A 16,338-nucleotide genomic window follows, 5' to 3' on the forward strand; every position below is an offset into this window, starting at 1 on the left:
CTCTGAGCACTATGGAACTTAACATCTATGCTCATCAGTCCCCTAGAACTTAGAACTACTTAAACCTAACTAACCTAAGGACATCACACAACACCCAGCCATCACGAGGCACAGAAAATTCCTGACCCCTCCGGGAATCGAACCCAGGAACCCGGGCGTGGGAAGCGAGAACGCTACCGTACGACCACGAGATGACTGTTGCCAGTGTTTCCATGTGTCAGTGTCTCTCCAGAGTTTTCATCAGTGTTCTACTACATTCGTGTCTCCAATTGGATGTCTTCATCTGTTCATCTGGTGCCACCCTTCATGTACAGTGCCTTCCATCGAACGACTCCTAATTTATTGTCCACTGTTCATCATGTGTTTACCATGCTTTTTATGTTTTCTCTATCTTCTGTCTATATCTTGTGTATACTAAGATGGTACCTGTTCTTTCGGACATGTTTGAAAGAACAGATACCATCGCTGACCATGCAGCTCGTTAGAATGAAATTACAATGAAATGAACACCCTTAGCCGCTTACAGGCGTTGACGTACGTCAATGGGGACAGAGTAATGAGTATAATGGGCGGGGGCACTACGAATGTAGTGCGGGACAATACGTTGAGAATGTGGGTTTCGCGGGAGGCGTGCCAGAGATAAATCCCTGCAGTCGCGCTATCCTCTGTGTCCTCGGTGGCTCAGATGGATAGAGCGTCTGCCATGTAAGCAGGAGGTCCCGGGTTCGAGTCTCGGTCGGGGAACACATTTTCATCTGTCCCCGTTGACGTATGTCAACGCCTGTAACCAGTGTCCATTTCGTTGTAATATATCTACATCTACATCTACATCCATACTCCGCAAACCACCTGACATGGTGTCAGGTCATTATCCTCATGGTCTCTTCGCGAGATATACGTAGGAGGGAGCAATATACTGCTTGACTCTTCGGTGAAGGTATGTTCTCGAAACTTCAACAAAAGCCCGTACCGAGCTATTGAGCGTCTCTCCTGCAGAGTCTTCCACTGGAGTTTATCTATCATCTCCGTAACGCTTTGGCGATTACTAAACGATCCTGTAACGAAGCGCGCTGCTCTCCGTTGGATCTTCTCTATCTCTTCTATCAACCCTATCTGGTACGGATCCCACACTGCTGAGCAGTATTCAAGCAGTGGGCGAACAAGCGTACTGTAACCTACTTCCTTTGTTTTCGGATTGCATTTCCTTACGATTCTTCCAATGAAACTCAGTCTGGCATCTGCTTTACCGACGATCAACATTATATGATCATTCCATTTTAAATCACTCCTAATGCGTACTCCCAGATAATTTATGGAATTAACTGCTTCCAGTTGCTGACCTGCTATTTTGTAGCTAAATGATAAAGGATCTATCTTTCTGTGTATTCGCAGCACATTACACTTGTCTACATTGAGATTCAATTGCCATTCCCTGCACCATGCGTCAATTCGCTGCAGATCCTCCTGCATTTCAGTACAATTTTCCATTGTTACAACCTCTCGATACACCACAGCATCATCTGCAAAAAGCCTCAGTGAACTTCCGATGTCATCCACCAGGTCATTTATGTATATTGTGAATAGCAACGGTCCTATGACACTCCCCTGTGGCACACCTGAAATCACTCTTACTTCGAAGGACTTCTCTCCATTGAGAATGACATGCTGCGTCCTGTTATCTAGGAACTCCTCAATCCAATCACACAATTGGTCTGATAGTCCATATGCTCTTACTTTGTTCATTAAACGACTGTGGGGAACTGTATCGAACGACTTGCGGAAGTCAAGAAACGTGGCATCTACCTGTGAACCCGTGTCTATGGCCCTCTGAGTCTCGTGGACGAATAGCGCGAGCTGGGTTTCACATGACCGTCTTTTTCGAAACCCATGCTGATTCCTACAGAGTAGATTTCTAGTCTCTAGAAAAGTCATTATACTCGAACACAATACGTGTTCCAAAATTCTTCAACTGATCGACGTTAGAGATATAGGTCTATAGTTCTGCACATCTGTTTGACGTCCCTTCTTGAAAACGGGGATGACCTGTGCCCTTTTCCAATCCTTTGGAACGCTACGCTCTTCTAGAGATCTACGGTACACCGCTGCAAGAAGGGGGGCAAGTTCCTTCGCGTACTCTGTGTAAAATTGAACTGGTATCCCATCAGGTCCAGAGGCCTTTCCTCTTTTGAGCGATTTTAATTGTTTCTCTATCCCTCTGTCGTCTATTTCGATATCTACCATTTTGTCATCTGTGCGACAATCTAGAGAAGGAACTACAGTGCAATCTTCCTCTGTGAAACAACTTTGGAAAAAGACATTTAGTATTTCGGCCTTCAGTCTGTCATCCTCTGTTTCAGTACCATTTTGGTCACAGAGTGTCTGGACATTTTGTTTTGATCCAACTACCGCTTTGACATAAGACCAAAATTTCTTAGGATTTTCTGCCAAGTCAGTACATAGAACTTTACTTTCAAATTCATTGAACGCCTCTTGCATAGCCCTCCTCACACTACATTTCGCTTCGCGTAATTTTTGTTTGTATATCTTGTGTCTGTTGGCCGAAGAGCGGTGTATGTAGGCCGCTGCCGGCCCACCTCACCTGAGGCATCAAATAACAATAGAGGGGAAAAAAAAAGGTCTTCGTCAGTCCTCGCTCGGCTCACCTGAAGATGGCTGGCAGTTGTCCAGCCGAAATATCGGGGAATGAAGTTTACGACGACTGGCTGCAAGCCCGAAATCTTTTTGAACAAGTCTCTCAGTTATTAAAATCACGCCTGAATTAGCTATAAATCAGAAAAAACTGCAAGTTTGAACTCAATTTGATTAGTGCCATTCCTGATGAGACTTAGGCGTTACTGTCAAACGTTAATACAGCAGAGATAGGGACTTGTACAGTCTGTTTGCGTCTACCATCTACGTTTTGGTAGGACGCTACAAAAACGATTGACTACTGTTGTACTTCAGAGAACTGAAAACAAGAAGCGAGTTGACAGACAAATAAATAAAGAGGTTAGAAATGTGTTGAAGATCATTTTGGAGAATGGATCCCGCACTACGAGCTAATTTCCCAAATGTGACCAGGATGGACAGTCTCTAACCAATGTACAGCGTCAGTACTGAGTTACGTAACTAAAAAGTGGACGTCGAATGCTCAAAATTCAGATTCAGTCTGAAAGGGCCTCGGAGGTCCAGCGGTACCGACCGGTCGCCATGTCACCCTTAGCCCACGGGAGACACTGCATGCGTGTGGAGAGGGGCATGCGGTCAGGTCGTTGTCAGTTTTGGTGACTGGAGTCGCTAGTTTTAAGTTGGCCTCACAAGGGCTGAATGCAGTCTGCCTGCCTGGACGGTCCCCCATCGAAGTGGTAGCCAAGCGCAACAGCGCTTAACTTCGATGATCTGGCGGGATCCAGTGTGATCACCACAGCGAGCAGGTTGGCACCAATGCTCAAACGATTCAGAACAGTTGCGAACTGGCCAGCGGGCGGTAGAAAGATGAATGGTAGGCGAAACAGAAGGAGAAAGGCAGCCGAACAAGTGGATAACGTCGGAGTTGAGGACGTGGCTAACACCCAAAGTAGGAAGAAATTTAACAGGCACGCCATTCGAACATCATATACTGCTAGCGCCTCCTGAATTATTTGTCGAAAAATATCCCATTTCTGACGATCCCTACTGTTTTTACCCTCTGGAACTTCATGTAGTACCATGGAAATTATTTCGTTCATGTTTTAACAGATGTCTCTTCTCCTTACCGTCTTTTATTTCTTTTCTCCCAAGTTCTGCGGAGAATTTTTTCGTTTGTAATTTTCAACTCTCTTCTGTAGCACAGCAGCTGAAACGATTTGAATCCCCTCTGTTACGGTTTTGCCGCAGTCCGCGATTCACCATCACGCAAGCCGCGCTCCAGACGTACAATGTCAGGAATTTCCTCCTCAAATTAAGCCCTGCGTTTGATAACAGTCGACTTCTCATGGCCGGGAATGCCCTCTCTGCCTGTGCTAACGCGATTTAAACTTTCTCCTTGCTTCGTTCGTCAGTGTTATTTTGCTTCCAATGTAACAGAATTTCTTCACTTCGTCTTCTTCGTGATCACCAATCCCGACGTTACTTTAGTAATTCTTCTGTTTACTATCAGTTCATAATCAGCGTTACACAGACCGTCCATTTCGTTCAGTATGTCTTATAATTTTCCCTCCTTTTCACTTTTTATAACATTGTCACCAGCGAATCGTATCATTGATATTCTTTCACCCTGAATTGTAATTCCAGTCTTGAACTTTTCTTTTATTTCCGTCCTTGCTTCGTCGGTCCTTAGACTGAACCACAGTGGTGAAAGATTTCATTCTTTTCTTACTGCCTTTTTAATCCGAATAGTTTGATGTTGGTCTTCCATTCTTTTTGTTTCCTCATGCTTCTTGTTAACATTCTACATTACTCCTCTTTAACTTAGCCTTCTTTCTCTCAGCGTTTCGAACATCTTGTACCATTTACGCTGTCGAACGCTTGTTTTAGGACAAAAAATCTTGTGAATGTGTCTCGATCCTTCTTAACTGTTGCTTCCATTATCACGTTAAGTATTTATTACGCAATAATATTGTGTCAATAGTTTGCCCGAAAGCGGCTGGTCAATAACGGTACAAAATTATAGCACAATATTTATGTGCGGAGCGCTTCAGTCAGAATTCTGCCTTCGTAGTGAACATGTTGGCACACGACGATGTTGCAGCCGTATGCAGTGAGATTCGGTTGCTGGCCTTGCAAAACACGAGCAGAAATTATCTGCAACGGTTGGAATAAGTGTCGAAGGTTTCCACCAAACATCTCAGTGGACCAGGGACTCATTCACTGCAACATACATTCATAAACTACAACAATAGCTAATTACAAGTGAACTGAATAATGTATTGTGTACATGTAGTGTTTAGTATGTATTTCTCTGCCGCAACAACTGCTGCAAACGGAATAAAACAACTATTTAGTGGTCACTGAATGAAAGCTTACAAATAACCCTATACCCACGGTGTGTGCAAGGAAGAAAAACAACACGCAAGGTCCCTCGACAGTTGACCTCGTCTTATTTGTCAGTTTTGAAAACACACCATGATCTTCAGTTTCGTCTGCTACTGTTGACAACGAGGCGCTCATATCTGGCGTTTTCAAAAAGAGTCGGGTATTAACTATACAGGGTGAGCACAAAGTCGCCCTGATTATAACAATTTATTACAGAATAACCGTTTGACATAATAATTTACATTTAATGCCATTACGTAGGTTAGTGTCACTAGTTTTTTCTCTCTCTCTCTCTCTCACTTTTTTTTTTTTTTTTAGTAGCACTACGTGCGCAAATAAACCTCAACGTGTGCTCCGTTGCTACCTCGAAGAATGTCGAGGCGGTATTCGAGTTCCCGCCAGGTGTTTCGTAACATGTGTTCGGACACGTGGACGTCAGCAACTGGTGTCTGCCCTTGATATAGCCCCAGAAAAAAAAAGTCAAGGGGCGTAATGTATGGAGAGCGGGGTGGCCAGGGTGTTGGAACGTTCCTTCCAACTGTGGGGCTTTGATTGTGCGTGATTTCCTGGATGAAACATTTCCGGATCGCTGTATCGGAAGGAACTGTCCAACACCCTGGCCACCCCGCTCTCCAGACATTACGCCCCTTGACTTTTTTCCTGGGGCTATATCAAGGGCAGAGTCTTCATCACACCAGTTGCTGACGTCGGCGAACTGAAGGCTAGGATACACAAGCTGCTGTGGGTACTGCGACCGAACACATCTTACGAAACACCTGTCGGGAACTGGAATACCGCCTCGACATTCTCCGAGCTACCAAGGGAGCACACGTTGAGGTTTACTAACGCAAGTAGTGCTAAAAAAAACTAGTAACACTAACCTATGTAACGGCATCAAATGTAAATTTTTATGTCAAACGGTTACTCTGCAAATAAATTGTTTTAATCAGGGCAAGACTTGGTGCTCATCCTACATATCCTCCAGTAGACTCCACGATCGCATCGTCATTCACTTTTTCCAGTTCCTTGCCGAAATTTTGACGGGAGCGAATTGAGTCTCGCCAGGACGTATACTGCACAGTAGTACCCTTACACTGTGAAACTTACTGCGCAATAGGTTCGAATCCTGCCTCGGGCACGGATGTGTGTGATGTCCTTAGGTTAGTTAGGTTTAAGTAGTTCTAGGGGATTGATGACCTCAGAAGTTAAGTCCCATAGTGCTCAGAGCCATTTGAACCATTTTTAAGCTGACTCAGTTCAGTGTTTTTAAAGCTCTGCAGTCTCCCTTAAGGGGCTCCGGAACGCCCTATACTTGCAATGTTAAAATAACGCTTATAAATTACATCTTTCCTCGCAAAGTATTTGAGGTAGGAAGTTGAACTTTTTACAGATTATTTATTGAAATATGGGCTACAACTTAACACAAGGATTTTACAAAATTTTAGTTCAGTTATTAAAGATGATTTTTTTTCAATTGTAATGAAAATTCACAACATATTTTTGCAATTTTTTATTTATATATTCGAAAATATACAGTTTTTTGCAAAAAGGCTGTGTTAAATTATGCAGAAGGTACTGTGTAACATTTACTGAAAGTTTGAAACAAATATGTTTGGAAGATCCTTAGAAAACATGTAATTAGTATGAGAAAATAAAAGTTTTGGGAATCGAGCGACAAAGATTGGATTAACTTTTTAGTGCATGCCAGGTCCATAGGATGGATTATCTTCATCCTCTGCAAACTCCTCCTCCAGCTTCCTCTTGTTCCTGCTCCTGTTTACTCTTGCTTGTATTTCTAGACTCTTTACAGCCCTGTCTGCAGCCCGAAGGCGTTCCTTGTCTAAAGCAAGCATCGCTCGTACCATGTTAGAACCTATCTTCATTCCCATATTTCTAAATACCTTGCACCTTACAATGTTGCCATCATTGAAAGTCGCAACAGCAACTTTACTTTTACTCATTATTATACTTCAACAAAACAGAGACTCAAGAAACAGAATTAATTACAAATATTTTCGAGATAACGACAGAGTAAATAAACATGAAACAATCGACAATCACACGAGCGATATATATTGAACCATCACAGGTTAGCCACAACACATACTTTATCTCACATCACTAAAATGTACCTGATGAACACGGACGTTAATAATAACACCATTTGACAGCAGTTTAACAGCGCCACAGTGGGTCACGCCCATGTAGAACACATTTCAAAAAAAATTAAAAATGGTTGTAGTCTTCGGAATTGAATCAATTATATATCTATTAAAAGGTAATAGTCTGCAGATTCAGAAAACGCAAAAAAGTAAAAATTGAACTTTTCATGATTTTGAGCCTTTCCGGAGCCCCTTAAGACACTGCGCGAACCGTCAGCACAGTCAATATTATTGCGCAGTGCTGAGTATCGTGCAGTAAATATCGAGCGTGTGAGCGCCTCTTGAAGTCACAGCTGTCTCTCTGTCTCTCTTGTGCCTTTAACTTTCCTAAAACCGAACTGGCCGACATGTAACAGATCTTAGATTTTCTTTTTCAGTTTTCTGTACGTTCACTGGTATACATTCAAAACCTGTTATAATTTAAAAATAATTAATTAATATCCATTTGTATGTGAAATAAACGAATATCGAGTTTAAAATGTCTACTTGGCTCTCACTCCCTTGAAAAAAACAGGAATTAATTTTATGGTACGAGGACAATTTATAATGTTGGTCATTTCTTAATGTCTCAAATATAGGATGTCAGCAATGAGTGCGCCATATTTTGCCCCTCGAGAACTCACCGCGCTTACATAAACGTTCTTTGGTTCTGTTTAAAGAACCTACGTGCTCCTCTTTCTCAGTAAATTTTCTGTGTTTGAAGTCCAATTTTCACGGGCAAATAAGAAATCAAGCGCAAACTTTTATTAATCCTCGTGGGTGCATAAGACGTACCCATAACATAAATTTTCCTGAGAAAAATTATTTTTGCTTACGTTTCGGATTAAGATGCCACGTGAACGTGTTAACAGCGTGAAGAAGTTTTGCTGTGTGTGCGGTAAAGTGACTTCAAATGGCTCTGAGCACTATAGGACTTAACATCTGAGGTCGTCAGTCCCCTAGAACTTAGAACTACTTAAACCTTGTAAGTAGGCTGTTTAGGTTCTTATATTGGTAACGCCACCGCCACGTAGAGCTCTGTATGAAAATCACTGGCTGTGCTGTGTGCAGTCTGTGGCTGGTTTGCATTGTTGGAATATTCGCTATTGTAGTGTTGGGCAGTTGGCTGTTAACAGCGCGTAGCGTTGCGCAGTTGGAGGTGAGCCGCCAGCAGTGGTGGACGTGGGGAGAGAGATGGCGGAGTTTTGAGAGTGGATGATCTGGACGTGTGTCCATCAGAGAGAGTAAATTTGTAAGACTGGATGTCATGAAATGATATATATATATTATGACTTTTGAACACTATTAAGGTAAATACATTGTTTGTTCTTTATCAAAATCTTTCATTTGCTAACTATGCCTATCAGTAGTTAGTGCGTTCAGTGGTTAGAATCTTTTATTTGGCTGGCAGTATTGGCGCTCGCTGTATTGCAGTAGTTCAAGTAACGAAGATTTTTGTGAGGTAAGTGATTCATGAAAGGTATAGGTTATTGTTAGTCAGTGCCATTCTTTTGTAGGGATTTTTCAGTCAGATTGCGTTGCGCTAAAAATATTGTGTGTCAGTTTAGTGTTGATCAGAATAAGCAAAGAGCGAAATGTCTGAGTACGTTCAGTACTGCTCAGCTGTTCGAAAATGAAATAATGTAAGAGGTTTATCAGCTCAGTAATTCATTAATTTTTCTAAGGGGACCTTTCAACCTAACCTAAGGACATCACACACATCCATCCCCGAGGCAGGATTCGAACCTGCGACCGTAGCGACCACGTGGTTCCAGACTGAAGCGCCTAGAACCGCTCGGCCATCCCGGCCGGGGTGAAGTGACTTGCGCCTGATAAAATGGAAATGACTCAATTAATAAAGACAGCGTATTACAAGGGCGTGACGAAATGTAATTCCTCCGAATTTTTTTGTGAAAACTCTTAAGGCTCTTGTAAATTAAAGAAACTTTATTATCGTTCTACATCTTTATTCTTCATGTCTACACGTTTATTTCTCAAGACAGCCATCCTGGCGGCGTACACATTTCTCCCGCCGAGACTCCACTTTGCTGAGACCGCTGGCTGCAGAAAGTTTGACCCTGTTGACGGAGCCACGACCTGACCTCCGCCTGCACGGCTTCATCAGTACGAAACTGAGGCATTTGTCTCGCTCTCTTGCGTAACTTCGCCTGTGAGGGCCGGGAGGTATTACTACGTCCGGCCGCCGTTTGGTGGTGACATTTGCTTCTCGTGTCGCAGCTCGTTCTGAGCATTTCGATTTTCTTCTCGCAATGCGATCGTTGTGCGGCACGATACTGGGGGGGTAGGCCACGTCGAGGCTGTCACCATCAACATTGTCAAAAGTCGTGAAATGCAAGAAGATCATAGATCTAGTCAGAAATATGTTGATAAACAGGAGATTCAAGGTATCTCTGAATGGGAAAACAAGCAGCTACAGGACACTACAAAATGGTCTCCCCCAAGGGTCTGTGCTGGCTCCATGCCTTTTTAATTTATACATAGCGGACATCCCAAACCTGGAATCTCGTTCTTTTATGTATGCAGATGACATCGCTATCGCGGCTCACGCCAACACTTTTGAAGAACTGGAAGAAATTTTAAACAGGGATCTGGAACGACTACAACAATATTATGACAACTGGCACCTCAAAGTAAATCCGACTAAATCCGTGGCATCAATAATGCACTTGTGTAACAAAGATGCAAATCGTGAGCTAAAAGTGCAAATAAAAGGTAAATTGTTGAGAAACGATAGAACGCCAAAATATCTGGGTGTTAAGCTAGATCGCACTCTCACATATAAGAGCCACCTGTACGAAGTCGCCCAAAAAATGAAAACAAGAAACAACATCATAATGAAACTGGCAGGAACAACCTGAGGATGTTCCACTGAAACTCTACGCACATCAGCACTGGCACTTCTGTATAGTGTAGCGGAATATTGCGCACCCGTCTGGGCCCGCAGTAGGCATGTCAGATATATTGATGTGCAACTTAACGAGACAATGAGGCTCATAACAGGAACAGTAAGACCCACCCCGAAACCTTGGCTGCCCGTCCTTGCCAATATCGAACCACCCTCGATTAGACGTGAAAGAGCAATCCAGAGGTACAAAGAAAAGTTCAGGGACCTACCTCCTCCCCCTGACAGATTGATGTCAAGAAATCCCTTCTGGAAAGAACTCAAACAACAGATTGATATCGATAACCTGTGGAAACAGCAATGGCAGGAAAGCAAAGTGAATAACAGTTTCCTCATTGAGGACCCATCTCAACGAGTTCCAGGCTTCCAACTCCAACGTAGAGTGTGGGTAACTCTAAATCGTCTGCGGACAGGTGTTGGTCGGTGCGGATATTTGTTGAAAAAGTGGGGTTTCTCCCAGGACCCCAATTGTGAATGCGGAGAGAGTCAAACCATGCAGCATATAGTTGAGTGCGACGTACACGGACTTAAGGGAGGAAATCTGATGGACATACATGTGATAAGTGACCAAGCACTTTTGTGGCTGGAAACCCTGAAAATTTTATTGTAAACCATTGTTAATGTTAATTTAAATTTTTATGTTGATGTTTGTAAGTGTATCACGCTTTGCCTGTAGCTGAACGAGAAATAAATAAATCAGTACGAAAGTGACATATTCGAAGGTGTCGTTCAAGTTTTGGAAACAGATGGGAATCGGATGGCGCCAAGAGGGGGCTGCATGGAAGATGATGTATGACAGTGGAGCCGAGGCGTCCGACTGTTGCAGACGCCGCAGCGCACCTGTGTGGTCCCGCATTGTCGTGATGAAGCTGTGGGTGCTCCACGAGGTGGACCAACTCTTCTGATTCGAAACTCGATTACAGCACGTTGTTTCTCTCACACACAGACACAGTATGCTGCAAATATTTACATTTTAATTATAAAGGAAATGGAAGAGGACGTAGATGAAGATGAAATGGGAGCTATGATACTGCGTGAAGAGTTTGACAGAGCACTGAAAGACCTAAGTCGAACAAGTCCCCGGGAGTAGACAACATTCCATTGGAACTACTGACAGCCTTGGGAGAGCCAGGCCTGACAAAACTCTACCATCTGATGAGCAAGATGTATGAGACAGGCGAAATGCCCTCAGACTTCAAGAAGAATATAATAATTCCAATCCCGAAGAAAGCAGGGGTTGACAGATATGAAAATTACCGAACTATCAGTTTAATAAGCCACGGCAGCAAAATACTAACACGAATTCTTTACAGACGAATGCAAAACTTGGTAGAAGCCGACCTCGAGGAAGATCGGTTTGCATTCTGTAGAAATGTTGGAACACGTGAGGCAATACTGACCCTACGACTTATCTTGGAAAATAGTTTAAGGAAAGGCAAACCTACGTCTCTAGCATTTGTAGACTTAGAGAAAGCTATTGACAATGTTGATTAGAATACTCTGTTTCAAATTCTAAAGGTGGCAGGGGTAAAATACAGGGAGCGAAAGGTATTTACAATTTGTACAGAAAGCAGATGGCAGTTGTAAGAGTCGAGGTGCATAAAAGGGAAGTAGTGGTTGGGAAGGGAGTGAGACAGGTTTGTACCCTCTCCGAAATGTTATTCATTTTGTGTACTGAGCAAGCAGTAAAGGAAACAAAAGAAAAATTTGGAGTAGGAATTAAAATCCATGGAGAAGAAATTAAAACTTTGAGGTTCACCAATGACATTGTAATTCTGTGAGATACAGCAAAGGACCTGGAAGAGCAGCTGAACGGAATGGACAGTGTCTAGAAAGGAGGATATAAGATGAACATCACCAAAAGCAACACCAGGATACTGGAATGTAGTCGAATTAAGTCGGGTGATGCTGAGAGAATTAGATTAGGAAATTAGACATTAAAGTAGTAAATGAATTTTGCTATTTGGGGAGCAAAATATCTGAAGTGGAGAGGATATAAAATGTAGACTGTCAATGGCAAGGAAAGCGTTTCTGAAGAAGAGAAATTCGTTAACGCCGAGTATAGATTTAAGTGTAAGGAAGTCGTTTCTGGAAGAATTGGCCTGGAGTGCAGTCATTTATGGAAGTGAATCGTGGACGATAAATAGTTTGGACAAGAAGAGAATAGAAGCTTTCGAAATGTGGTGCTACAGAAGAATGCTGAAGGTTAGATGGGTAGATCACATAACTAATGAGGATGTATTGAAAAGAATATGAGAGAAGAGAAATTTGTGGCTCAACTTGGCTAGGAGAAGTGATCGGTTGCTAGGACATATTCTTAGGCATCAAGGGATCTCCAATTTAGTTTTGGAGTGCAGCGCGGAGGGTAAAAATCGTAGACGGTGACTAAGAGATGAAGACTGTGGCGTCACCGCCAGACACCACACTTGCTGGGTGGTAGCCTTTAAATCGGCCGCGGTCCACTAGTATACGACGGACCCGCGTGTCGCCACTGTCAGTGATTGCAGACCGAGCGCCGCCACACGGCAGGTCTAGAGAGACTTCCTAGCACTCGCCCCAGTTGTACAGACGACTTTGCTAGCTATGCTACACTGACAACTACGCTCTCATTTGCCGAGACGGTAGTTAGCATACCCTTCAGCTACGTCATTTGCTACGACCTAGCAAGGCGCCATTACCAGTTAATATTGAGATTGTAAAACCTGTACAGTCAAGAGCGATGTACACCAATTATGGATTAAAGTTAAGTATTCCAGCAGCAACGTACCTTATTGGCTATATTAATTACATTGTCATTTTCCAGACCTCACGCCAGCCTGCGTGAGCTTAAAAGCGTGCATTTCGGCCTCCTCTAGCAACACGGTGTTGGCTCTTCTGCCAACACAATAAATACAATAACAGATTCAGGTGTATGTAGGTGGGAGATGAAGAAGCTTGCACAGGACAGAGTAGCATGGAGAGGTGTATCAAATAAGTGTCAGGACTGAAGACCATAACAAGAAGTCTAAAGATGTAGGATGTTAGTAACGTTGGTTGTATTTAAAACTTTTAATAGTTTTCACGTAAAAAATTGTGAGGCGTTACTCTCCACTATACTAGTGTACTTTTTTTACTTCCGCTGTAAAATGTATGAGGATAAACGTTGGGCACCAGATATTTGCTGTAATTCATGTGCAGTAAATCTCCGTTATCGGTCGAGGAAAACAGTAATATCAAAGAGCTGGAATAACAGTCTAGCTTTTGAGCATGTACCAAGGACTAGCTCGTAATACACTCCTGGAAATGGAAAAAAGAACACATTGCCACCGGTGTGTCAGACCCACCATACTTGCTCCGGACACTGCGAGAGGGCTGTACGAGCAATGATCACACGCACGGCACAGCGGACACACCAGGAACCGCGGTGTTGGCCGTCGAATGGCGCTAGCTGCGCAGCATTTGTGCACCGCCGCCGTCAGTGTCAGCCAGTTTGCCGTGGCATACGGAGCTCCATCGCAGTCTTTAACACTGGTAGCATGCCGCGACAGCGTGGACATGAACCGTGTGTGCAGTTGACGGACTTTGAGCGAGGGCGTATAGTGGGCATGCGGGAGGCCGGGTGGACGTACCGCCGAATTGCTCAACACGTGGGGCGTGAGGTCTCCACAGTACATCGATGTTGTCGCCAGTGGTCGGCGGAAGGTGCACGTGCCCGTCGACCTGGGACCGGACCGCAGCGACGCACGGATGCACGCCAAGACCGTAGGATCCTACGCAGTGCCGTAGGGGACCGCACCGCCACTTCCCAGCAAATTAGGGACACTGTTGCTCCTGGGGTATCGGTGAAGACCATTCGCAACCGTCTCCATGAAGCTGGGCTACGGTCCCGCACACCGTTAGGCCGTCTTCCGCTCACGCCCCAACATCGTGCAGCCCGCCTCCAGTGGTGTCGCGACAGGCGTGAATGGAGGGACGAATGGAGACGTGTCGTCTTCAGCGATGAGAGTCGCTTCTGCCTTGGTGTCAATGATGGTCCTATGCGTGTTTGACGCCGTGCAGGTGAGCGCCACAATCAGGACTGCATACGACCGAGGCACACAGGGCCAACACCCGGCATCATGGTGTGGGGAGCGATCTCCTACACTGGCCGTACACCACTGGTGATCGTCGAGGGGACACTGAATAGTGCACGGTACATCCAAACCGTCATCGAACCCATCGTTCTACCATTCCTAGACCGGCAAGGGAACTTGCTCTTCCAACAGGACAATGCACGTCCGCATGTATCCCGTGCCACCCAACGTGCTCTAGAAGGTGTAAGTCAACTACCCTGGCCAGCAAGATCTCCGGATCTGTCCCCCATTGAGCATGTTTGGGACTGGATGAAGCGTCGTCTCACGCGGTCTGCACGTCCAGCACGAACGCTGGTCCAACTGAGGCGCCAGGTGGAAATGGCATGGCAAGCCGTTCCACAGGACTACATCCAGCATCTCTACGATCGTCTCCATGGGAGAATAGCAGCCTGCATTGCTGCGAAAGGTGGATATACACTGTACTAGTGCCGACATTGTGCATGCTCTGTTGCCTGTGTCTATGTGCCTGTGGTTCTGTCAGTGTGATCATGTGATGTATGTGACCCCAGGAATGTGTCAATAAAGTTTCCCCTTCCTGGGACAATGAATTCACGGTGTTCTTATTTCAATTTCCAGGAGTGTACGTCGCTCGAGATCTGCCTTTTGGTCTCACAATTCGATTTCTTTCCAAGCAAGAGTGGCGCCGTGAGTGATCAGCACAGAGGTGGCTTGTGTCAAGGCGTTTCAGCAGGGGACCGCCGGTTTCAGGGCAAATGGAATATATTTTTCCTCTCAGATATTTTTTAAAAAAGGAAAGACACAAATTCTCAAGTGAATAATTGAAAAGACAAGAGACCAAAGGGATAAATTCCATACATACTTGTGCATTATCTTCGAAGAAACAATGATAATAATAACAGTAATAATTGTGGTGTCATATTCTTGTAGTGCGACCTCAGTTTGATTGGGCTATAGGTAGAGACAGTTTAATATTTTCGTAGGCCAGTCAGCTGTGTAGCTGAATCTACGATGAATTGGATCATAAAGGTTCGTGAGAAAAATATACGGATTACATTCCTTGAGGTCGAAAAAGTCTGAGATCGCCGTCGCCTTATTTGGTTCGTCCGTTTGACATCTGCCCCGAAGGCGCAGGCTGGCTGACCAAGGGGGCTGGTCCGTAACGCACGGAGAACACGCGCCCATTTGTGTGTGTGTGTGTGTGTGTGTGTGTGTGTGTGTGTGTGTGTGTCGAACAGGAGAGGTGGATGTGGAGGTAGGGGGTGGGGGTGCAAGGGATCGATATTCTAGGAGCAGCGGCGGTCGCCAGAACTCCGTCCGCGGCCGGGGGCGTGGGGCGGAGCGGGGCAGCCGGACAGCCGGCCTACGGGGGCTGGGGGCGGCGGGCGGCGGGCGGCGCAGCTGGAGGCGGAGGTGGAGGTGGGCGCGAAGGAGGCGGAGGAGGCGGCGACGTGAGGAGGCGCTGGGCCCGCGTATTGATCTCGCCGGACCAGACCGCCTGGCAGCGGAGGACCACCGCCGCTACCCCGCGCTTCCACACTGCCCCCGTCTGCTGGGGGGAGGGAGGGTCTGCCTGCCGGTGACTCCTCTGCCTTTTCTAGCTACAACCGTGTGTACGTCTGCTACCATTTGAAAAGTGAATACTTCACGTATTAAGGTAGGCAGAGAGGTAAAAAAATGACCCACGTGCTTAAAACGACATCGGGTTTTACTGAAACCAGATGGGGTGCACTAAGTCCGCAACAGACGGCGCTTCATACGATAATCGAACAATCGTTATTGTAACTGTTGTGTTGGCAAATGTGCCAACACCTTGTAGATAGAGGAGGCCTAAATGCACGCTATCTAACGCAGACGGGCGGGAAGTCTGGAACAGGATACGTTATGAATTCACTAAAGAAAAGTACGTATCTGAGTTAATACTTAACTTTTAATTCATCCTTGTGGTACATCGCTATTGACGATACAAATGAGACTCTCTCTTGATATGGTTAATGGCGCCTTGCTAGGTCGTAGCCATGGACTTAGCTGAAGGCTATTCTAACTGTCTCTCGGCAAATGAGAGAAAGGCTTCGTCAGTGTAGTCACTAGCAAAGTCGTCGTACAACTGGGGCGAGTGCTAGTCCGTCTCTCTAGACCTGCCGTGTGGTGGCGCTCGGTCTGCGATTACTGACAGTGGCGACACGCGGGT

General features: G+C 45.1%; 1 non-coding gene across 1 annotated transcript; it reads left to right on the forward strand.

Annotated features, from left to right (window-relative positions):
• Positions 1–670: 670 nt before the first annotated feature.
• Trnat-ugu (transfer RNA threonine (anticodon UGU)) lies at positions 671–744 on the forward strand. Its single transcript has one exon. It is a non-coding gene; the product is annotated as a tRNA-Thr (tRNA).
• The last annotated feature ends 15,594 nt before the right edge of the window (positions 745–16,338 follow it).

The sequence above is a fragment of the Schistocerca cancellata genome, chromosome 11 (assembly GCF_023864275.1).
Source record: "Schistocerca cancellata isolate TAMUIC-IGC-003103 chromosome 11, iqSchCanc2.1, whole genome shotgun sequence".
NCBI lineage: Eukaryota > Metazoa > Arthropoda > Insecta > Orthoptera > Acrididae > Schistocerca > Schistocerca cancellata.